We start from the raw sequence: 23,655 nt of genomic DNA, 5'->3' as shown, positions 1-23,655 counted from the left end.
TTGGAAAAAAGGGAGACTCCGCTTGGAGTAACCCTTGCTTGCTGTGTTTTTAAAAGAAGCCAAGATGAACAGAGCTGGGATCAGGAAAGACTTTGCTACCTACCCCGGTGTCATCCTGGGGACGGTTAAGAATAGCGTATTTTTGAATGTGCTTGATGCAAATCTAGCTGTGAAGTGTACAACTGGGGCACAACTGCTGCCACTGAAGGGGTGGGTGTGTGTGGGGCCCAATTTTTGGAAAAAAGGGAGACTCCGCTTGGAGTAACCCTTGCTTGCTGTGTTTTTAAAAGAAGCCAAGATGAACAGAGCTGGGATCAGGAAAGACTTTGCTACCTACCCCGGTGTCATCCTGGGGACGGATAAGAATGGCGTATTTTTGAATGTGCTTGATGCAAATCTAGCTGTGAAGTGTACAACTGGGGCACAACTGCTGCCACTGAAGGGGTGGGTGTGTGGGGCCCAATTTTTGGAAAAAAGGGAGACTCCGCTTGGAGTCACCTTGCGGTGTTTTACATGACTTTAGAAGGGCGTGCCATGCCTATATCTGTGTGTCCTCCTCTTTTTCCTTGTCCAGCTGTTTTGTTTTCGCATGAGTACATGTCCTTGTCACTTTCCCATGTGTTTGTGTTGTGTTGTGAGTTGTTTGTCACCTTTTGGACACCTTTGAGGGTGTTTTCTAGGTGTTTTACTGTGTTTGTGATTGCCTGCCATTGTTTCCTATGGGCTCGAGTTCGGTTCGTCGAACGTTCGACGAGCCGAACTCGAGCCAGACCCCCCGTTCGGCGAACCGCCTCGAGCCGAACCGGGACCGGTTCGCTCATCTCTAGTTTTGGGGTATGGCTAAAAGAATAAAAAAGTCTATACAAATGATATATAAAAATTTTCCAATCTTTATGAAACAAGCATTTTTCTAAATGAAATGTTCCTGGCAAAAATAAACTGAGTAATGTTTCTAACTTTATCTTTTGATGTAACATTCGTGTGCCTGACTCATGGAATCACAAAGATGATGATTTCTAGATTCCGATCTTAAATTGGAAATCCCTAAATATTAAGATTAAGATGCTCAATCATCCTTGTTTATGTCGTTTTATGATGGTGCGTAAAAGTAGTTACTTTCTGGAACATCTAATGGTAAAGAATCAAATAATATTCAGATTTTATTTTGTCAAACACTTATCTTTCAGCTGACCTAGTGGCGCAACGGTAGCGCGTCTGACTCCAGATCAGAAGGTTGCGTGTTCAAATCACGTCGCGGTCAATAGTCTGTTCCTGTTTTTGAAAAATTAGGAAATACAACCATTTTCTACATTCATGTCATGAACGGAACCACTTAGACCTCCTCAAAACAGTAGAAGCCATATTTAAACACAGTGTCTGAAAGAGTCATCTTTTAAAACTTTACAAGAAAGAAATCTTCAGAACAATACTGTGATGACGAGAATTTTTGGGAATCCAGATCTGACCATTATAACTTAAAATCACCTCAACATCACCAACAATTTGGTCTTTGTATATATGAAGAAACATGGTCCTCAACTAGATTCTGGATGTTAAATGTAAACCTTTCTTCCTAATAGCAATATGTTAACTCATTCTTGTTTTTGTAGTTTTGGGGTATGGTTAAAAGAATAAAAAAGTCTATACAAATGATATATAAAAATTTTCCAATCTTTATGAAACAAGCATTTTTCTAAATGAAATGTTCCTGGCAAAAATAAACTGAGATATGTGTCTAACTTTATCTTTTGATGTAACATTCGTGTGCCTGACTCATGGAATCACAAAGATGATGATTTCTAGATTCCGATCTTAAACTGGAAATCCCTGAATATTAAGATTAAGATGCTCAATCATCCTTGTTTATGTCGTTTTATGATGGTGCGTAAAAGTAGTTACTTTCTGGAACATCTAATGGTAAAGAATCAAATAATATTCAGATTTTATCTTGTCAAACACTTATCTTTCAGATGACCTTGTGGCGCAACGGTAGCGCGTCTGACTCCAGATCAGAAGGTTGCGTGTTCAAATCACGTCGGGGTCAATAGTCTGTTCCTGTTTTTGAAAAATTAGTAAATACAACCATTTTCTACATTCTTGTCATGAACGGAACCACTTAGACCTCCTGAAAACAGTTGAAGCCATATTTAAACACAGTGTCTGAAAGAGTCATCTTTTAAAACTTTACAAGAAAGAAATCTTCTGAACAATACTCTGATGACGAGAGTTTTTGGGAATCCAGATCTGACCATTATAACTTAAAATCACCTCAACATCACCAACAATTTGGTCTTTGTATATATGAAGAAACATGGTCCTCAACTAGATTCTGGATGTTAAATGTAAACCTTTCTTCCTAATAGCAATATGTTAACTCATTCTTGTTTTTGTAGTTTTGGGGTATGGCTAAAAGAATAAAAAAGTCTATACAAATGATATATAAAAATTTTCCAATCTTTATGAAACAAGCATTTTTCTAAATGAAATGTTCCTGGCAAAAATAAACTGAGATATGTTTCTAACTTTATCTTTTGATGTAACATTCGTGTGCCTGACTCATGGAATCCCAAAGATGATGATTTCTAGATTCCGATCTTAAACTGGAAATCCCTGAATATTAAGATTAAGATGCTCAATCATCCTTGTTTATGTCGTTTTATGATGGTGCGTAAAAGTAGTTACTTTCTGGAACATCTAATGGTAAAGAATCAAATAATATTCAGATTTTATCTTGTCAAACACTTAACTTTCAGCTGACCTCGTGGCGCAACGGTAGCACGTCTGACTCCAGATCAGAAGATTGCGTGTTCAAATCACGTCGGGGTCAATAGTCTGTTCCTGTTTTTGAAAAATTAGGAAATACAACCATTTTCTACATTTATGTCATGAACGGAACCACTTAGACCTCCTGAAAACAGTTGAAGCCATATTTAAACACAGTGTCTGAAAGAGTCATCTTTTAAAACTTTACAAGAAAGAAATCTTCTGAACAATACTGTGAAGACGATGATTTTTGGGAATCCAGATCTGACCATTATAACTTAAAATCACCTCAACATCACCAACAATTTGGTCTTTGTATATATGAAGAAACATGGTCCTCAACTAGATTCTGGATTTTAAATGTAAACCTTTCTTCCTAATAGCAATATGTTAACTCATTCTTGTTTTTGTAGTTTTGGGGTATGGCTAAAAGAATAAAAAAGTCTATACAAATGATATATAAAAATTTTCCAATCTTTATGAAACAAGCATTTTTCTAAATGAAATGTTCCTGGCAAAAATAAACTGAGATATGTTTCTAACTTTATCTTTTGATGTAACATTCGTGTGCCTGACTCATGGAATCACAAAGATGATAATTTCTAGATTCCGATCTTAAACTGGAAATCCCTGAATTTTAAGATTAAGATGCTCAATCATCCTTCTTTATGTCGTTTTATGATGGTGCGTAAAAGTAGTTACTTTCTGGAACATCTAGTGGTAAAGAATCAAATAATATTCAGATTTTATCTTGTCAAACACTTATCTTTCAGCTGACTTCATGGTGCAACAGTAGCGCGTCTGACTCCAGATCAGAAGTTTGCGTGTTCAAATCACGTCGGGGTCAATAGTCTGTTCCTGTTTTTGAAAAATTAGGAAATACAACCATTTTCTACATTCATGTCATGAACGGAACCACTTAGACCTCCTGAAAACAGTTGAAGCCATATTTAAACACAGTGTCTGAAAGAGTCATCTTTTAAAACTTTACAAGAAAGAAATCTTCTGAACAATACTGTGATGACGAGAATTTTTGGGAATCCAGATCTGACCATTATAACTTAAAATCACCTCAAGATCACCAACAATTTGGTCTTTGTATATATGAAGAAATATGGTCCTCAACTAGATTCTGGATGTTAAATGTAAACCTTTCTTCCTAATAGCAATATGTTAACTCATTCTTGTTTTTGTAGTTTTGGGGTATGGCTAAAAGAATAAAAAAGTCTATACAAATGATATATAAAAATTTTCCAATCTTTATGAAACAAGCATTTTTCTAAATGAAATGTTCCTGGCAAAAATAAACTGAGTAATGTTTCTAACTTTATCTTTTGATGTAACATTCGTGTGCCTGACTCATGGAATCACAAAGATGATGATTTCTAGATTCCGATCTTAAATTGGAAATCCCTAAATATTAAGATTAAGATGCTCAATCATCCTTGTTTATGTCGTTTTATGATGGTGCGTAAAAGTAGTTACTTTCTGGAACATCTAATGGTAAAGAATCAAATAATATTCAGATTTTATTTTGTCAAACACTTATCTTTCAGCTAACCTAGTGGCGCAACGGTAGCGCGTCTGACTCCAGATCAGAAGGTTGCGTGTTCAAATCACGTCGCGGTCAATAGTCTGTTCCTGTTTTTGAAAAATTAGGAAATACAACCATTTTCTACATTCATGTCATGAACGGAACCACTTAGACCTCCTCAAAACAGTAGAAGCCATATTTAAACACAGTGTCTGAAAGAGTCATCTTTTAAAACTTTACAAGAAAGAAATCTTCAGAACAATACTGTGATGACGAGAATTTTTGGGAATCCAGATCTGACCATTATAACTTAAAATCACCTCAACATCACCAACAATTTGGTCTTTGTATATATGAAGAAACATGGTCCTCAACTAGATTCTGGATGTTAAATGTAAACCTTTCTTCCTAATAGCAATATGTTAACTCATTCTTGTTTTTGTAGTTTTGGGGTATGGTTAAAAGAATAAAAAAGTCTATACAAATGATATATAAAAATTTTCCAATCTTTATGAAACAAGCATTTTTCTAAATGAAATGTTCCTGGCAAAAATAAACTGAGATATGTGTCTAACTTTATCTTTTGATGTAACATTCGTGTGCCTGACTCATGGAATCACAAAGATGATGATTTCTAGATTCCGATCTTAAACTGGAAATCCCTGAATATTAAGATTAAGATGCTCAATCATCCTTGTTTATGTCGTTTTATGATGGTGCGTAAAAGTAGTTACTTTCTGGAACATCTAATGGTAAAGAATCAAATAATATTCAGATTTTATCTTGTCAAACACTTATCTTTCAGATGACCTTGTGGCGCAACGGTAGCGCGTCTGACTCCAGATCAGAAGGTTGCGTGTTCAAATCACGTCGGGGTCAATAGTCTGTTCCTGTTTTTGAAAAATTAGTAAATACAACCATTTTCTACATTCTTGTCATGAACGGAACCACTTAGACCTCCTGAAAACAGTTGAAGCCATATTTAAACACAGTGTCTGAAAGAGTCATCTTTTAAAACTTTACAAGAAAGAAATCTTCTGAACAATACTCTGATGACGAGAGTTTTTGGGAATCCAGATCTGACCATTATAACTTAAAATCACCTCAACATCACCAACAATTTGGTCTTTGTATATATGAAGAAACATGGTCCTCAACTAGATTCTGGATGTTAAATGTAAACCTTTCTTCCTAATAGCAATATGTTAACTCATTCTTGTTTTTGTAGTTTTGGGGTATGGCTAAAAGAATAAAAAAGTCTATACAAATGATATATAAAAATTTTCCAATCTTTATGAAACAAGCATTTTTCTAAATGAAATATTCCTGGCAAAAATAAACTGAGATATGTTTCTAACTTTATCTTTTGATGTAACATTCGTGTGCCTGACTCATGGAACCACAAAGATGATAAATTCTAGATTCCGATCTTAAACTGGAAATCCCTGAATATTAAGATTAAGATGCTCAATCATTCGTGTTTATGTCGTTTTATGATGGTGCGTAAAAGTTGTTACTTTCTGGAACATCTAATGGTAAAGAATCAAATAATATTCAGATTTTATCTTGTCAAACACTAATCTTTCAGCTGACCTCGTGGAGCAACGGTAGCGCGTCTGACTCCAGATCAGAAGGTTGCGTGTTCAAATCACGTCGGGGTCAATAGTCTGTTCCTGTTTTTGAAAAATTAGGAAATACAACCATTTTCTACATTCATGTCATGAACGGAACCACTTAGACCTCCTGAAAACAGTTGAAGCCATATTTAAACACAGTGTCTGAAAGAGTCATCTTTTAAAACTTTACAAGAAATAAATCTTCTGAACAATACTGTGATGACGAGAATTTTTGGGAATCCAGATCTGACCATTATAACTTAAAATCACCTCAACATCACCAACAATTTGGTCTTTGTATATATGAAGAAACATGGTCCTCAACTAGATTCTGGATGTTATATGTAAACCTTTCTTCCTAATAGCAATATGTTAACTCATTCTTGTTTTTGTAGTTTTGGGGTATGGCTAAAAGAATAAAAAAGTCTATACAAATGATATATAAAAATTTTCCAATCTTTATGAAACAAGCATTTTTCTAAATGAAATGTTCCTGGCAAAAATAAACTGAGATATGTTTCTAACTTTATCTTTTGATGTAACATTCGTGTGCCTGACTCATGGAATCACAAAGATGATAATTTCTAGATTCCGATCTTAAACTGGAAATCCCTGATTATTAAGATTAAGATGCTCAATCATCCTTGTTTATGTCGTTTTATGATGGTGCGTAAAAGTAGTTACTTTCTGGAACATCTAATGGTAAAGAATCAAATAATATTCAGATTTTATCTTGTCAAACACTTATCTTTCAGCTGACCTCGTGGCGCAACGGTAGCGCGTCTGACTCCAGATCAGAAGGTTGCGTATTCAAATAACGTCGGGGTCAATAGTCTGTTCCTGTTTTTGAAAAGTTAGGAAATACAACCATTTTCTACATTCATGTCATGAACGGAACCACTTAGACCTCCTGAAAACAGTTGAAGCCATATTTAAACACAGTGTCAGAAAGAGTCATCTTTTGAAACTTTACAAGAAAGAAATCTTCTGAACAATACTGTGATGACGAGAATTTTTGGGAATCCAGATGTGACCATTATAACTTAAAATCACCTCAACATCACCAACAATTTGGTCTTTGTATATATGAAGAAACATGGTCCTCAACTACATTCTGGATGTTAAATGTAAACCTTTCTTCCTAATAGCAATATGTTAACTCATTCTTGTTTTTGTAGTTTTGGGGTATGGCTAAAAGAATAAAAAAGTCTATACAAATGATATATAAAAATTTTTCAATCTTTATGAAACAAGCATTTTTCTAAATGAAATGTTCCTGGCAAAAATAAACTGAGATATGTTTCTAACTTTATCTTTTGATGTAACATTCGTGTCCCTGACTCATGGAATCACAAAGATGATGATTTCTAGATTCCGATCTTAAACTGGAAATCCCTGAATATTAAGATTAAGATGCTCAATCATCCTTGTTTATGTCGTTTTATGATGGTGCGTAAAAGTAGTTACTTTCTGGAACATCTAATGGTAAAGAATCAAATAAGATTCAGATTTTATCTTGTCAAATACTTATCTTTCAGCTGACCTCGTGGCGCAACGGTAGCGCGTCTGACTCCAGATCAGAAGGTTGCGTGTTCAAATAACGTCGGGGTCAATAGTCTGCTCCTGTTTTTGAAAAATTAGGAAATACAACCATTTTCTACATTCATGTCATGAACGGAACCACTTAGACCTCCTGAAAACAGTTGAAGCCATATTTAAACACAGTGTCTGAAAGAGTCATCTTTTAAAACTTTACAAGAAATAAATCTTCTGAACAATACTGTGATGACGAGAATTTTTGGGAATCTAGATCTGACCATTATAACTTAAAATCACATCAACATCACCAACAATTTGGTCTTTGTATATATGAAGAAACATGGTCCTCAACTAGATTCTGGATGTTAAATGTAAACCTTTCTTCCTAATAGCAATATGTTAACTCATTCTTGTTTTTGTAGTTTTGGGGTATGGCTAAAAGAATAAAAAAGTCTATACAAATGATATATAAAAATTTTCTAATCTTTATGAAACAAGCATTTTTATAAATGAAATGTTCCTGGCAAAAACAAACTGAGATATGTTTCTAACTTTATCTTTTGATGTAACATTCGTGTGCCTGACTCATGGAATCACAAAGATGATAATTTCTAGATTCCGATCTTAAACTGGAAATCCCTGATTATTAAGATTAAGATGCTCAATCATCCTTGTTTATGTCGTTTTATGATGATGCGTAAAATAGTTACTTTCTGGAACATCTAATGGTAAAGAATCAAATAATATTCAGATTTTATCTTGTCAAACACTTATCTTTCAGCTGACCTCGTGGCGCAACGGTAGCGCGTCTGACTCCAGATCAGAAGGTTGCGTATTCAAATAACGTCGGGGTCAATAGTCTGTTCCTGTTTTTGAAAAGTTAGGAAATACAACCATTTTCTACATTCATGTCATGAACGGAACCACTTAGACCTCCTGAAAACAGTTGAAGCCATATTTAAACACAGTGTCAGAAAGAGTCATCTTTTAAAACTTTACAAGAAAGAAATCTTCTGAACAATACTGTGATGACGAGAATTTTTGGGAATCCAGATCTGACCATTATAACTTAAAATCACCTCAACATCACCAACAATTTGGTCTTTGTATATATGAAGAAACATGGTCCTCAACTAGATTCTGGATGTTAAATGTAAACCTTTCTTCCTAATAGCAATATGTTAACTCATTCTTGTTTTTGTAGTTTTGGGGTATGGCTAAAAGAATAAAAAAGTCTATACAAATGATATATAAAAATTTTTCAATCTTTATGAAACAAGCATTTTTCTAAATGAAATGTTCCTGGCAAAAATAAACTGAGATATGTTTCTAACTTTATCTTTTGATGTAACATTCGTGTCCCTGACTCATGGAATCACAAAGATGATGATTTCTAGATTCCGATCTTAAACTGGAAATCCCTGAATATTAAGATTAAGATGCTCAATCATCCTTGTTTATGTCGTTTTATGATGGTGCGTAAAAGTAGTTACTTTCTGGAACATCTAATGGTAAAGAATCAAATAATATTCAGATTTTATCTTGTCAAACACTTATTTTTCAGCTGACCTCGTGGCGCAACGGTAGCGCGTCTGACTCCAGATCAGAAGGTTGCGTGTTCAAATAACGTCGGGGTCAATAGTCTGTTCCTGTTTTTGAAAAATTAGGAAATACAACCATTTTCTACATTCATGTCATGAACGGAACCAGTTCGACCTCCTGAAAACAGTTGAAGCCATATTTAAACACAGTGTCTGAAAGAGTCATCTTTTAAAACTTTACAAGAAAGAAATCTTCTGAACAATACTGTGATGACGAGAAATTTTGGGAATCCAGATCTGACCATTATAACTTAAAATCACCTCAACATCACCAACAATTTGGTATTTGTATATATGAAGAAACATGGTCCTCAACTAGATTCTGGATGTTAAATGTAAACCTTTCTTCCTAATAGCAATATGTTAACTCATTCTTGTTTTTGTAGTTTTGGGGTATGGCTAAAAGAATAAAAAAGTCTATACAAATGATATATAAAAATTTTTCAATCTTTATGAAACAAGCATTTTTCTAAATGAAATGTTCCTGGCAAAAATAAACTGAGATATGTTTCTAACTTTATCTTTTGATGTAACATTCGTGTCCCTGACTCATGGAATCACAAAGATGATGATTTCTAGATTCCGATCTTAAACTGGAAATCCCTGAATATTAAGATTAAGATGCTCAATCATCCTTGTTTATGTCGTTTTATGATGGTGCGTAAAAGTAGTTACTTTCTGGAACATCTAATGGTAAAGAATCAAATAATATTCAGATTTTATCTTGTCAAACACTTATCTTTCAGCTGACCTCGTGGCGCAACGGTAGCGCGTCTGACTCCAGATCAGAAGGTTGCGTGTTCAAATAACGTCGGGGTCAATAGTCTGTTCCTATTTTTGAAAAATTAGGAAATACAACCATTTTCTACATTCATGTCATGAAAGGAACCACTTCGACCTCCTGAAAACAGTTGAAGCCATATTTAAACACAGTGTCTGAAAGAGTCATCTTTTAAAACTTTACAAGAAAGAAATCTTCTGAACAATACAGTGATGACGAGAAATTTTGGGAATCCAGATCTGACCATTATAACTTAAAATCACCTCAACATCACCAACAATTTGGTATTTGTATATATGAAGAAACATGGTCCTCAACTAGATTCTGGATGTTAAATGTAAACCTTTCTTCCTAATAGCAATATGTTAACTCATTCTTGTTTTTGTAGTTTTGGGGTATGGCTAAAAGAATAAAAAAGTCTATACAAATGATATATAAAAATTTTCCAATCTTTATGAAACAAGCATTTTTCTAAATAAAATGTTCCTGGCAAAAATAAACTGAGATATGTTTCTAACTTTATCTTTTGATGTAACATTCGTGTGCCGGACTCATGGAATCACAAAGATGATGATTTCTAGATTCCGATCTTAAACTGGAAATCCCTGAATATTAAGATTAAGATGCTCAATCATCCTTGTTTATGTCGTTTTATGATGGTGCGTAAAAGTAGTTACTTTCTGGAACATCTAGTGGTAAAGAATCAAATAATATTCAGATTTTATCTTGTCAAACACTTCTCTTTCAGCTGACATCGTGGCGCAACGGTAGCGCGTCTGACTCCAGATCAGAAGGTTGCGTGTTCAAATCACGTCGGGGTCAATAGTCTGTTCCTGTTTTTGAAAAATTAGGAAATACAACCATTTTCTACATTCTTGTCATCAACGGAACCACTTAAACCTCCTGAAAAAAGTTGAAGCCATATTTCCACACAGTGTCTGAAAGAGTCATCTTTTAAAATTTTACAAGAAAGAAATCTTCTGAACAATACTGTGATGACGAGAATTTTTGGGAATCCAGATCTGACCATTATAACTTAAAATCACCTCAACATCACCAACAATTTGGTCTTTGTATATATGAAGAAACATGGTCCTCAACTAGATTCTGGATGTTAAATGTAAACCTTTCTTCCTAATAGCAATATGTTAACTCATTCTTGTTTTTGTAGTTTTGGGGTATGGCTAAAAGAATAAAAAAGTCTATACAAATGATATATAAAAAAGTTTTCAATCTTTATGAAACAAGCATTTTTCTAAATGAAATGTTCCTGGCAAAAATAAACTGAGATATGTTTCTAACTTTATCTTTTGATGTAACATTCGTGTGCCTGACTCATGGAATCACAAAGATGATGATTTCTAGATTCCGATCTTAAACTGGAAATCCCTGAATATTCCCTGAATAAAAGTAGTTACTTTCTGGAACATCTAATGGTAAAGAATAAAATAATATTCAGATTTTATCTTTTCAAACACTTTCCTTTCAGCTGACCTCGTGGCGCAACGGTAGCGCGTCTGACTCCAGATCTGAAGGTTGCGTGTTCAAATCATGTCGGGGTCAATAGTCTGTTCCTGTTTTTGAAAAATTAGTAAATACAACCATTTTCTACATTTATGTCATGAACGGAACCACTTAAACCTCCTGAAAAACGTTGAAGCCATATTTCCACACAGTGTCTGAAAGAGTCATCTTTTAAAATTTTACAAGAAAGAAATCTTCTGAACAATACTGTGATGACGAGAATTTTTGGGAATCGAGATCTGACCATTATAACTTAAAATCACCTCGACATCACCAACAATTTGGTCTTTGTATATATGAAGAAACATGGTCCTCAACTAGATTCTGGATGTTAAATGTAAACCTTTCTTCCTAATAGCAATATGTTAACTCATTCTTGTTTTTGTAGTTTTGGGGTATGGCTAAAAGAATAAAAAAGTCTATACAAATGATATATAAAAATTTTTCAATCTTTATGAAACAAGCATTTTTCTAAATGAAATGTTCCTGGCAAAAATAAACTGAGATATGTTTCTAACTTTATCTTTTGATGTAACATTCGTGTCCCTGACTCATGGAATCACAAAGATGATGATTTCTAGATTCCGATCTTAAACTGGAAATCCCTGAATATTAAGATTAAGATGCTCAATCATCCTTGTTTATGTCGTTTTATGATGGTGCGTAAAAGTAGTTACTTTCTGGAACATCTAATGGTAAAGAATCAAATAATATTCAGATTTTATCTTGTCAAACACTTATTTTTCAGCTGACCTCGTGGCGCAACGGTAGCGCGTCTGACTCCAGATCAGAAGGTTGCGTGTTCAAATAACGTCGGGGTCAATAGTCTGTTCCTGTTTTTGAAAAATTAGGAAATACAACCATTTTCTACATTCATGTCATGAACGGAACCACTTCGACCTCCTGAAAACAGTTGAAGCCATATTTAAACACAGTGTCTGAAAGAGTCATCTTTTAAAACTTTACAAGAAAGAAATCTTCTGAACAATACTGTGATGACGAGAAATTTTGGGAATCCAGATCTGACCATTATAACTTAAAATCACCTCAACATCACCAACAATTTGGTATTTGTATATATGAAGAAACATGGTCCTCAACTAGATTCTGGATGTTAAATGTAAACCTTTCTTCCTAATAGCAATATGTTAACTCATTCTTGTTTTTGTAGTTTTGGGGTATGGCTAAAAGAATAAAAAAGTCTATACAAATGATATATAAAAATTTTTCAATCTTTATGAAACAAGCATTTTTCTAAATGAAATGTTCCTGGCAAAAATAAACTGAGATATGTTTCTAACTTTATCTTTTGATGTAACATTCGTGTCCCTGACTCATGGAATCACAAAGATGATGATTTCTAGATTCCGATCTTAAACTGGAAATCCCTGAATATTAAGATTAAGATGCTCAATCATCCTTGTTTATGTCGTTTTATGATGGTGCGTAAAAGTAGTTACTTTCTGGAACATCTAATGGTAAAGAATCAAATAATATTCAGATTTTATCTTGTCAAACACTTATCTTTCAGCTGACCTCGTGGCGCAACGGTAGCGCGTCTGACTCCAGATCAGAAGGTTGCGTGTTCAAATAACGTCGGGGTCAATAGTCTGTTCCTGTTTTTGAAAAATTAGGAAATACAACCATTTTCTACATTCATGTCATGAACGGAACCACTTAAACCTCCTGAAAACAGTTGAAGCCATATTTCCACACAGTGTCTGAAAGAGTCATCTTTTAAAACTTTACAAGAAAGAAATCTTCTGAACAATACTGTGATGACGAGAATTTTTGGGAATCCAGATCTGACCATTATAACTTAAAATCACCTCAACATCACCAACAATTTGGTGTTTGCATATATGAAGAAACATGGTCCTCAACTAGATTCTGGATGTTAAATGTAAACCTTTCTTCCTAATAGCAATATGTTAACTCATTCTTGTTTTTGTAGTTTTGGGGTATGGCTAAAAGAATAAAAAAGTCTATACAAATGATATATAAAATTTTTCCAATCTTTATGAAACAAGCATTTTTCTAAATGAAATGTTCCTGGCAAAAATAAACTGAGATATGTTTCTAACTTTATCTTTTGATGTAACATTCGTGTGCCTGACTCATGGAATCACAAAGATGATGATTTCTAGATTCCGATCTTAAACTGGAAATCCCTGAATATTAAGATTAAGATGCTCAATCATCCTTGTTTATGTCGTTTTATGATGGTGCGTAAAAGTAGTTACTTTCTGGAACATCTAATGGTAAAGAATCAAATAATATTCAGATTTTATCTTGTCAAACACTTATCTTTCAGCTGACCTCGTGGCGCAACGGACGGTAGCGCGTCTGACTCCAGATCAGAAAGTTGCGTGTTCAAATCACGTCGGGGTCAATAGTCTGTTCCTGTTTTTGAAAAATTAGAAAATACAACCATTTTCTACATTCTTGTCATCAACGGAACCACTTAAACCTCCTGAAAAACGTTGAAGCCATATTTCCACACAGTGTCTGAAAGAGTCTTCTTTTAAAACTTTACAAGAAAGAAATCTTCTGAACAATACTGTGATGACGAGAATTTTTGGGAATCCAGATCTGTCCATTATAACTTAAAATCACCTCAACATCACCAACAATTTGGTCTTTGTATATATGAAGAAACATGGTCCTCAACTAGATTCTGGATGTTAAATGTAAACCTTTCTTCCTAATAGCAATATGTTAACTCATTCTTGTTTTTGTAGTTTTGGGGTATGGCTAAAAGAATAAAAAAGTCTATACAAATGATACATAAAAATTTTCCAATCTTTATGAAACAAGCATTTTTCTAAATGAAATGTTCCTGGCAAAATTAAACTGAGATATGTTTCTAACTTTATCTTTTGATGTAACATTCGTGTGCCTGACTCATGGAATCAAAAAGATGATAATTTCTAGATTCTGATCTTAAACTGGAAATCCCTGAATATTAAAATTAAGATGCTCAATCATCCTTGTTTATGTCGTTTTATGATGGTGCGTAAAAGTAGTTACTTTCTGGAACATCTAATGGTAAAGAATCAAATAATATTCAGATTTAATCTTGTCAAACACTTATCTTTCAGCTGACCTCGTGGCGCAACGGTAGCGCGTCTGACTCCAGATCAGAAGGTTGTATGTTCAAATCACGTCGGGGTCAATAGTCTGTTCCTGTTTTTGAAAAATTAGGAAATACAACCATTTTCTACATTCATGTCATGAACGGAACCACTTAAACCTCCTGAAAACAGTTGAAGCCATATTTCCACACAGTGTCTGAAAGAGTCATCTTTTAAAACTTTACAAGAAAGAAATCTTCTGAACAATACTGTGATGACGAGAATTTTTGGGAATCCAGATCTGACCATTATAACTTAAAATCACCTCAACATCACCAACAATTTGGTCTTTGTATATATGAAGAAACATGGTCCTCAACTAGATTCTGGATGTTAAATGTAAACCTTTCTTCCTAATAGCAATATGTTAACTCATTCTTGTTTTTGTAGTTTTGGGGTATGGCTAAAAGAATAAAAAAGTCTATACAAATGATACATAAAAATTTTCCAATCTTTATGAAACAAGCATTTTTCTAAATGAAATGTTCCTGGCAAAATTAAACTGAGATATGTTTCTAACTTTATCTTTTGATGTAACATTCGTGTGCCTGACTCATGGAATCACAAAGATGATAATTTCTAGATTCCGATCTTAAACTGGAAATCCCTGAATTTTAAGATTAAGATGCTCAATCATCCTTCTTTATGTCGTTTTATGATGGTGCGTAAAAGTAGTTACTTTCCGGAACATCTAGTGGTAAAGAATCAAATAATATTCAGATTTTATCTTGTCAAACACTTATCTTTCAGCTGACCTTGTGGCGCAACGGTAGCGCGTCTGACTCCAGATCAGAAGGTTGCGTGTTCAAATCACGTTGGGGTCAATAGTCTGTTCCTGTTTTTGAAAAATTAGAAAATATAACCATTTTCTACATTCTTGTCATCAACGGAACCACCTGAACCTCCTGAAAAAAGTTGAAGCCATATTTCCACACAGTGTCTGAAAGAGTCATCTTTTAAAATTTTACAACAAAGAAATCTTCTGAACAATACTGTGATGACGAGAATTTTTGGGAATCCAGATCTGACCATTATAACTTAAAATCACCTCAACATCACCAACAATTTGGTCTTTGTATATATGAAGAAACATGGTCCTCAAATAGATTCTGGATGTTAAATGTAAACCTTTCTTCCTAATAGCAATACGTTAACTCATTCTTGTTATTGTTGTTTTGGGGTATGGCTAAAAGAATAAAAAAGTCTATACAAATGATATATAAAAATTTTCCAATCTTTATGAAACAAGCAATTTTCTAAATGAAATGTTCCTGGCAAAAAATAAACTGACATATGTTTCTAACTTTATCTTTTGATGTAACATTCGTGTGCCTGACTCATGGAATCACAAAGATGATAATTTCTAGATTCCGATCTTAAACTGGAAATCCCTGAATTTTAAGATTAAGATGCTCAATCATCCTTCTTTATGTCGTTTTATGATGGTGCGCAAAAGTAGTTACTTTCCGGAACATCTAGTGGTAAAGAATCAAATAATATTCAGATTTTATCTTGTCAAACACTTATCTTTCAGCTGACCTTGTGGCGCAACGGTAGCGTGTCTGACTGCAGATCAAATGGTTGCGTGTTCAAATCACGTCGTGGTCAATAGTCTGTTCCTGTTTTTGAAAAATTAGGAAATACAACCATTTTCTACATTCTTGTCATCAACGGAACCACTTAAACCTCCTGAAAAAAGTTGAAGCCATATTTCCACACAGTGTCTGAAAGAGTCGTCTTTTAAAATTTTACAATAAAGAAATCTTCTGAACAATACTGTGATGACGAGAATTTTTGGGAATCCAGATCTGACCATTATAACTTAAAATCACCTCGACATCACCAACAATTTGGTTTTTGTATATTTGAAGAAACATGGTCCTCAACTAGATTCTGGATGTTAAATGTAAGCCTTTCTTCCTAATAGCAATATGTTAACTCATTCTTGTTTTTGTAGTTTTGGAGTATGGCTAAAAGAATAAAAAAGTCTATACAAATGATATATACAAATTTTCCAATCTTTATGAAACAAGCATTTTTCTAAATGAAATGTTCCTGGCAAAAATAAACTGAGATATGTTTTTAACTTTATCTTTTGATGTAACATTCGTGTGCCTGACTCATGGAATCAAAAAGATGATAATTTCTAGATTCTGATCTTAAACTGGAAATTCCTGAATATTAAGATTAAGATGCTCAATCATCCTTGTTTATGTCGTTTTATGATGGTGCGTAACAGTAGTTACTTTCTGGGACATCTACTAGTAAAGAATCAAATAATATTCAGATTTAATCTTGTCAAACACTTATATTTGAGCTGACCTCGTGGCGCAACGGTAGCGCGTCTGACTCCAGATCAGAAGGTTGCATGTGCAAATCACGTCGGGGTCAATAGTCTGTTCCTGTTTTTGAAAAATTAGGAAATACAACCATTTTCTACATTCTTGTCATCAACGGAACCACTTAAACCTCCTGAAAAAAGTTGAAGCCATTTTACCACACAGTGTCTGAAAGAGTCATCTTTTAAAACTTTACAAGAAAGAAATCTTCTGAACAATACTGTGATGACGAGAATTTTTGGGAATCCAGATCTGACCATTATAACTTAAAATCACCTCGACATCACCAACAATTTGGTCTTTGTATATATGAAGAAACATGGTCCTCAACTAGATTCTGGATGTTAAATGTAAGCCTTTCTTCCTAATTAGAGATGAGCGAACCGGTCGCGGTTCGGCTCGAGGTTGGTTCGCCGAACGGACCTCCCGTTCGAGTTCGGTTCGTCGAACGTTCGACGAACCGAACTCGAACTGCATAGGAAACAATGGCAGGCAATCACAAACACAGAAAAACACCTAGAAAACACCCTCAAAGGTGTCCAAAAGGTCACAAACAACTCACAACACATGGGAAAGTGACAAGGACATATACTCATGTGAAAACAAAAGAGCTGGACAAGGAAAAAGAGGAGGACACACAGATATATGAGTATATGCAAGGAAACATGCCATTATTGTGCAACTTGAGCCCTGCTCATTCTTGGCTTCCAATCTTGATAAATTGCCTGAGCTCGCCACGTACGTCTTGGGGATCTTGTCGTGTCCTGCAGCCAGCGTTCTCTCTGAACCTGTCTTCAGTGCTGCTGTGGGTCTGCTGGCAGATAAGCACACGTGTCTGTCCACTGACAATGTGGACATGGCTCTCAGAGGACTTTTCTTCCCCGGGGTCAGCCAGGGGACGGGAAAGGCACGCGTATTTTTGAGAGTGCTTCATGCAAAGCATCTTTTTCTTTTTCAAAAGGGGGCTCAACCGATGCCAGTCAAGTGGGGTGTGTGTGGCCCAGTGAGTGGCAACGAGGGAGACTGTGGTTGGAGTCCCCTCGCTGTGTTTCTAAAAGAACCAAGATGAACAAGTCATGGCTCTCAGAGGACTTTTCTTCCCCGGGGTCAGCCAGGTGACGGGAAAGGCACGCGTATTTTTGAGAGTGCTTCATGCAAAGCATCTTTTTCTTTTTCAAAAGGGGGCTCAACCGATGCCAGTCAAGTGGGGTGTGTGTGGCCCAGTGAGTGGCAACGAGGGAGACTGTGGTTGGAGTCCCCTCGCTGTGTTTCTAAAAGAACCAAGATGAACAAGTCATGGCTCTCAGAGGACTTTTCTTCCCCGGGGTCAGCCAGGGGACGGGAAAGGCACGCGTATTTTTGAGAGTGCTTCATGCAAAGCATCTTTTTCTTTTTCAAAAGGGGGCTCAACCGATGCCAGTCAAGTGGGGTGTGTGTGGCCCAGTGAGTGGCAACGAGGGAGACTGTGGTTGGAGTCCCCTCGCTGTGTTTCTAAAAGAACCAAGATGAACAAGTCATGGCTCTCAGAGGACTTTTCTTCCCCGGGGTCAGCCAGGGGACGGGAAAGGCACGCGTATTTTTGAGAGTGCTTCATGCAAAGCATCTTTTTCTTTTTCAAAAGGGGGCTCAACCGATGCCAGTCAAGTGGGGTGTGTGTGGCCCAGTGAGTGGCAACGAGGGAGACTGTGGTTGGAGTCCCCTCGCTGTGTTTCTAAAAGAACCAAGATGAACAAGTCATGGCTCTCAGAGGACTTTTCTTCCCCGGGGTCAGCCAGGGGACGGGAAAGGCACGCGTATTTTTGAGAGTGCTTCATGCAAAGCATCTTTTTCTTTTTCAAAAGGGGGCTCAACCGATGCCAGTCAAGTGGGGTGTGTGTGGCCCAGTGAGTGGCAACGAGGGAGACTGTGGTTGGAGTCCCCTCGCTGTGTTTCTAAAAGAACCAAGATGAACAAGTCATGGCTCTCAGAGGACTTTTCTTCCCCGGGGTCAGCCAGGGGACGGGAAAGGCACGCGTATTTTTGAGAGTGCTTCATGCAAAGCATCTTTTTCTTTTTCAAAAGGGGGCTCAACCGATGCCAGTCAAGTGGGGTGTGTGTGGCCCAGTGAGTGGCAACGAGGGAGACTGTGGTTGGAGTCCCCTCGCTGTGTTTCTAAAAGAACCAAGATGAACAAGTCATGGCTCTCAGAGGACTTTTCTTCCCCGGGGTCAGCCAGGGGACGGGAAAGGCACGCGTATTTTTGAGAGTGCTTCATGCAAAGAATCTTTTTCTTTTTCAAAAGGGGGCTCAACCGATGCCAGTCAAGTGGGGTGTGTGTGGCCCAGTGAGTGGCAACGAGGGAGACTGTGGTTGGAGTCCCCTCGCTGTGTTTCTAAAAGAACCAAGATGAACAAGTCATGGCTCTCAGAGGACTTTTCTTCCCCGGGGTCAGCCAGGGGACGGGAAAGGCACGCGTATTTTTGAGAGTGCTTCATGCAAAGCATCTTTTTCTTTTTCAAAAGGGGGCTCAACCGATGCCAGTCAAGTGGGGTGTGTGTGGCCCAGTGAGTGGCAACGAGGGAGACTGTGGTTGGAGTCCCCTCGCTGTGTTATACATGCTTTTAGAAGGGCATGACATGGCTTGGAGGTTGACTTTCATAAAATGCAAACTGTTGGCTACCAAAATGCTGCCTTTCCAACAACTGTGGTTATAGGCAATGAGGAACATACTGATGAAGATGAGACGCAGATACCCGATTGGGATGACAACTTAAATATTCGGTCAGGGCAAGAAGAAACTCGGTCTGAGGGGGAGGGGAGTGCAAACACAACAATTGATGATGAAGTTCTAGATCCCACCTACTGTCAACCCACAGTCAGACACTCGAGGAGGTCAATAGAGGCGGTGGAGGAGGATGCAACCGACGTCGAAGTAACCTGGCGCCTTCCTGGACACAGTCGGAGCACTGGTAGCACGTCTACAACTGCATCCTCAGCCACCACTCTGCCTCTGAGCATTATTCGGGGTGGATCAACAGGTCGCATGGCCTCTAAGCCTTGCCTAGCCTGGTCCTTTTTTGACATAAAAAAAGATCGGCCAAATTATGTGATCTGTAACATTTGCCATGGTTATCTTAGTAGAGGTCAAAACCTCAGCAGTTTGACAACTTCTTCCATGAATCGTCACATGAATAAATATCATATGGCCTGGTGGGAAGCTCACCGTGCTGCAATGCGGCCTAGTGGAGCCAACCATCCACCGCCTGCCCCTTCCAGGGCATCCGCGCGCTCGTCATCTTCTAGGACTGTGGGGACAGCTGTCACACCTGCTTTTCCACCCACAACTTCCACCACTGTAACCGCAACAGGCAGTTTGCTTGGTAGGTCGTCAGTTGGTTTGGAAGGGGAAACAAGTGAGTGTGTACAGCTCTCTCAGACATCGATAGCACCAACTTTGGATGAAGGCAACATCATGTCTCCGCCTGCACTTTCCTCCCAAAGCTGCATTTTTCCAGGGACACCCTACTCAACACCGTCTACACACAGCAGCCAGATCTCTGTCCCTCAGATGTGGTCAAATAAAAGGCCACTTCCTTCGACCCATGACAAAGCGAAGAGGTTGACTCTATCCCTCTGTAAGCTGTTGGCTACAGAAATGCTGCCTTTCCGCCTAGTGGACACACAGGATTTTAGAGACCTTATATCTGTCGCTGTGCCCCAGTACCAGATGCCTAGTCGCCACTACTTCTCTAAGAAAGGTGTGCCCGCGCTACACCAGCATGTCGCACACAATATCACCGCTTCCTTGAGAAACTCTGTGTGTGAACGGGTGAATTTCAGCACCGATACTTGGACCAGTAAGCATGGACAGGGACGTTACATGTCGCTGACTGGGCACTGGGTAACTATGGTGATAGATGGTGAAGGGTCTGCTGCACAAGTCTTGCCGTCCCCACGACTTGTGTGTCAATCCTCTGTCTGTCCAAGTTCCGCCACTGCTTCTGCATCCTCCACCTCATCTGGGTCCTCCACCTCCGCCCCAAGCCTGCCTGGTCAGGCCACCAGCGTTCTCACTGCGCAGAAGGAATCACGCACCCCTCATTACTATGCTGGCAGCAGAGCGCAACGGCATCAGGCGGTCTTTAGCTTGACATGTCTTGGGAATAAGAGTCACACAGCTGAGGAGTTGTGGTCAGCTCTGCGGTCCGAGTTTAATAAATGGTTGTCTCCACTCAACCTGCAGCCTGGTAAGGCCGTGTGCGACAATGCTGCAAACCTGGGTGCGGCCCTTCGCCTGGGCAAGGTGACACACGTGCCTTGTATGGCTCACGTGTTGAACCTTGTTGTCCAGCAATTTTTAACACACTATCCCGGCCTAGATGGCCTTCTGACCAGGCACGGAAACTGTCTGCAGTGCTCACTTCCGCCGTTCAAGCGCCGCAGCTGAGCGACTTGCATCGCTCCAGAAGTCTTTCGGCCTGCCGGTTCATCGCCTGAAATGCGATGTGGCGACACGCTGGAATTCAACTCTCCACATGTTACAGCGACTGTGGCAGCACCGCAGAGCCCTGGTGCAATACGTCATGACGTATAGCCTGGGCCAACGAGATGCAGAGGTGGGGCAGATCACCCTGATGGAGTGATCTCAGATCACGGACCTATGCACCCTTCTGCACAGTTTCGACATGGCGACGAATATGTTTAGCGCTGACAATGCCATTATCAGCATGACGATTACAGTCATTTACATGCTGGAGCACACGCTAAACACTATTCGGAGTCAGGGGGTGGGACAACAGGAAGGGGAGAAACTACAGGAGGATTCATATGCGCAAGACACAACAACATCACCAAGGTCCAGACGTTCATCATCACCAACGCGGCAGGCATGGGACCATGGGGGACAGGGATCAACAAGGGCGCATGGTAGCAGGCGAGATGTTGAGGAAGGTGCAGGAGGACATGAAGATATGGAGGACGAACTGTCCATGGACATGGAAGACTCAGCTGATGAGGGGGACCTTGGTCAAATTTAAGTTGAAAGAGGTTGGGGGGAGATGACAGAGGAAGAAAGAACGGTTAGCACCTCTATGCCACAAACACAGCATGGACTTGGTCCGCATGGCTGCGCAAGACACATGAGTGCCTTCTTGTTGCACTACCTCCAACATGACCCTCGTATTGTCAAAATTAGAAGTGATGATGACTACTGGCTTGCCACACTATTAGATCCCCGGGACAAGTCCAAATTTTGTGACATAATTCCACCCATAGAAAGGGACGCACGTATGCAGGAGTATCAGCAGAAGCTGTTACTCGATCTTAGCTCGGCTTTTCCACCAAACAACCGTGCAGGTGAAGGGAGTGATTCTCCCAGTTGTAACTTGACAAACATGGGACGGCCTCGTCATCTTCAACAGTCTACCCGTACCAGTAGGACCGTATCTGGTGCTGGTAACAGCAATTTTATGGAATCTTTTCATAATTTTTTTAGACCCTCCTTTGCAAGGCCACCAGAGACATCAAGTGTGTCACATAGTCAACGGATGGAGAGGATGATACAGGAGTATCTCCAAATGAACATCGATGCAATGACTTTGCAAATGGAGCCTTGCTCCTTTTGTGCTTCAAATCTAGAAAAATGTCAAGAGCTCTCCAGTTACGCCTTGAAGATTTTGTCGTGTCCAGCTGCCAACGTTGTCTCTGAACGTGTCTTCAGTGCTGCTGGGTGTGTGCTGACAGATAAGCGCACGCGTCTGTCCAGTGACAATGTGGACAGACTGACGTTCATCAAAATGAACAAGTCATGGATCCAGAAGGAATTTACTACCCCTGTGTCATCCTGGGGAGAGTAAATGCTTGTGGATTTGGAATGTGCTTGATGCAAATCAAAACATCCTGTTTGCAACTAGGGCACAAGTCCTGCCACTGATGGGGTGTCTGTGTGCCCAATTTGGGGAAAAAAGGTAGACTCCGCTTGGAGTAACCCTTGCTTGCTGTGTTTTTTAAAAATGATACAAGATGAACAGATCTGAAGGCAAGATGAAGGCAACATCATGTCTCCGCCTGCACTTTTCTCACAAACCTGCATTTTTCCAGGGACACCCTACTCAACACCGTCTACAGACAGCAGCCAGATCTCTGTCCCTCAGATGTGGTCAAATAAAAGGCCACTTACTGCGACCCATGACAAAGCTAAGTGGTTGACTCTATCCCTCTGTAAGCTGTTGGCTACCGAAATGCTGCCTTTACGCGTAGTGGACACACAGGATTTTACAGACCTTATGTCTGTCGCTGTGCCCCAGTACCAGATGCCCAATCACCACTGCTTCTCCAAGAAAAGCATGCCCGCGCTACACCAGCATGTCGCACACAACATCACCACTTCCTTGAGAAAATCTGTGTGCGACAGGGTGCATTTCAACACAGATACTTGGACCAGTAAGCATAGACAGGGTCATTACATGTCACTGACTGGGCACTGGCAAACTATGGTGAGAGATGGAGAAGGGTCTGCTGTACAAGTCTTGCCGTCCCCACGAGTTGTTTCAATCCTTGTTCTGTATGTAGAAGTTAATACACTGCTTCTGCCTCTTCAACCTCGTGTGGGTCCTCTACCTTGGCGCAAACCCTGTGTGGTCAGGCCACCCTTCCTTGCAACTGCGCACAAGGACTACCACACACCTCCTTACTATGCTGGCAGCAGAGCTCAATGCCATCAGGCGGTCAAAGTTTTACTTTGAAATGTATGGGAAATGTGAGTCACACCGCTATTACAGAGAATAGTAGTCAGGCAGGGTCAAAACATTAATTGAGGAACAGGAACAGAATGGGACGGCCAGGAA

The 23,655-nt window shown here is 38.6% G+C and overlaps 17 non-coding genes across 17 annotated transcripts; all 17 read left to right on the top strand.

Moving 5' to 3' along the window:
- The first annotated feature begins 1,189 nt into the window (after positions 1-1,189).
- On the top strand, positions 1,190-1,261 carry TRNAW-CCA (transfer RNA tryptophan (anticodon CCA)). The gene has a single exon. It is a non-coding gene; the product is annotated as a tRNA-Trp (tRNA).
- A 711-nt stretch (positions 1,262-1,972) lies between these two features.
- TRNAW-CCA (transfer RNA tryptophan (anticodon CCA)) lies at positions 1,973-2,044 on the top strand. Its single transcript has one exon. It is a non-coding gene; the product is annotated as a tRNA-Trp (tRNA).
- A 711-nt stretch (positions 2,045-2,755) lies between these two features.
- Positions 2,756-2,827, top strand: TRNAW-CCA (transfer RNA tryptophan (anticodon CCA)). Its single transcript has one exon. It is a non-coding gene; the product is annotated as a tRNA-Trp (tRNA).
- A 2,277-nt stretch (positions 2,828-5,104) lies between these two features.
- TRNAW-CCA (transfer RNA tryptophan (anticodon CCA)) lies at positions 5,105-5,176 on the top strand. The gene has a single exon. It is a non-coding gene; the product is annotated as a tRNA-Trp (tRNA).
- Positions 5,177-5,887: 711 nt separating this feature from the next.
- Positions 5,888-5,959, top strand: TRNAW-CCA (transfer RNA tryptophan (anticodon CCA)). The gene has a single exon. It is a non-coding gene; the product is annotated as a tRNA-Trp (tRNA).
- A 711-nt stretch (positions 5,960-6,670) lies between these two features.
- On the top strand, positions 6,671-6,742 carry TRNAW-CCA (transfer RNA tryptophan (anticodon CCA)). The gene has a single exon. It is a non-coding gene; the product is annotated as a tRNA-Trp (tRNA).
- A 711-nt stretch (positions 6,743-7,453) lies between these two features.
- On the top strand, positions 7,454-7,525 carry TRNAW-CCA (transfer RNA tryptophan (anticodon CCA)). Its single transcript has one exon. It is a non-coding gene; the product is annotated as a tRNA-Trp (tRNA).
- Positions 7,526-8,235: 710 nt separating this feature from the next.
- Positions 8,236-8,307, top strand: TRNAW-CCA (transfer RNA tryptophan (anticodon CCA)). Its single transcript has one exon. It is a non-coding gene; the product is annotated as a tRNA-Trp (tRNA).
- Positions 8,308-9,018: 711 nt separating this feature from the next.
- Positions 9,019-9,090, top strand: TRNAW-CCA (transfer RNA tryptophan (anticodon CCA)). Its single transcript has one exon. It is a non-coding gene; the product is annotated as a tRNA-Trp (tRNA).
- A 711-nt stretch (positions 9,091-9,801) lies between these two features.
- On the top strand, positions 9,802-9,873 carry TRNAW-CCA (transfer RNA tryptophan (anticodon CCA)). The gene has a single exon. It is a non-coding gene; the product is annotated as a tRNA-Trp (tRNA).
- Positions 9,874-10,584: 711 nt separating this feature from the next.
- Positions 10,585-10,656, top strand: TRNAW-CCA (transfer RNA tryptophan (anticodon CCA)). The gene has a single exon. It is a non-coding gene; the product is annotated as a tRNA-Trp (tRNA).
- Positions 10,657-11,325: 669 nt separating this feature from the next.
- On the top strand, positions 11,326-11,397 carry TRNAW-CCA (transfer RNA tryptophan (anticodon CCA)). The gene has a single exon. It is a non-coding gene; the product is annotated as a tRNA-Trp (tRNA).
- Positions 11,398-12,108: 711 nt separating this feature from the next.
- TRNAW-CCA (transfer RNA tryptophan (anticodon CCA)) lies at positions 12,109-12,180 on the top strand. The gene has a single exon. It is a non-coding gene; the product is annotated as a tRNA-Trp (tRNA).
- A 711-nt stretch (positions 12,181-12,891) lies between these two features.
- On the top strand, positions 12,892-12,963 carry TRNAW-CCA (transfer RNA tryptophan (anticodon CCA)). Its single transcript has one exon. It is a non-coding gene; the product is annotated as a tRNA-Trp (tRNA).
- Positions 12,964-13,674: 711 nt separating this feature from the next.
- On the top strand, positions 13,675-13,750 carry TRNAW-CCA (transfer RNA tryptophan (anticodon CCA)). Its single transcript has one exon. It is a non-coding gene; the product is annotated as a tRNA-Trp (tRNA).
- Positions 13,751-14,461: 711 nt separating this feature from the next.
- On the top strand, positions 14,462-14,533 carry TRNAW-CCA (transfer RNA tryptophan (anticodon CCA)). Its single transcript has one exon. It is a non-coding gene; the product is annotated as a tRNA-Trp (tRNA).
- Positions 14,534-15,244: 711 nt separating this feature from the next.
- Positions 15,245-15,316, top strand: TRNAW-CCA (transfer RNA tryptophan (anticodon CCA)). The gene has a single exon. It is a non-coding gene; the product is annotated as a tRNA-Trp (tRNA).
- Positions 15,317-23,655: the final 8,339 nt, after the last annotated feature.

This window comes from Anomaloglossus baeobatrachus, chromosome 4 (genome assembly GCF_048569485.1).
Source record: "Anomaloglossus baeobatrachus isolate aAnoBae1 chromosome 4, aAnoBae1.hap1, whole genome shotgun sequence".
In the NCBI taxonomy this organism is placed as follows: Eukaryota; Metazoa; Chordata; class Amphibia; order Anura; family Aromobatidae; genus Anomaloglossus; species Anomaloglossus baeobatrachus.
Note: the sequence above shows the minus strand (reverse complement) of the source record. Positions and strands in the feature narration are given on the sequence as shown.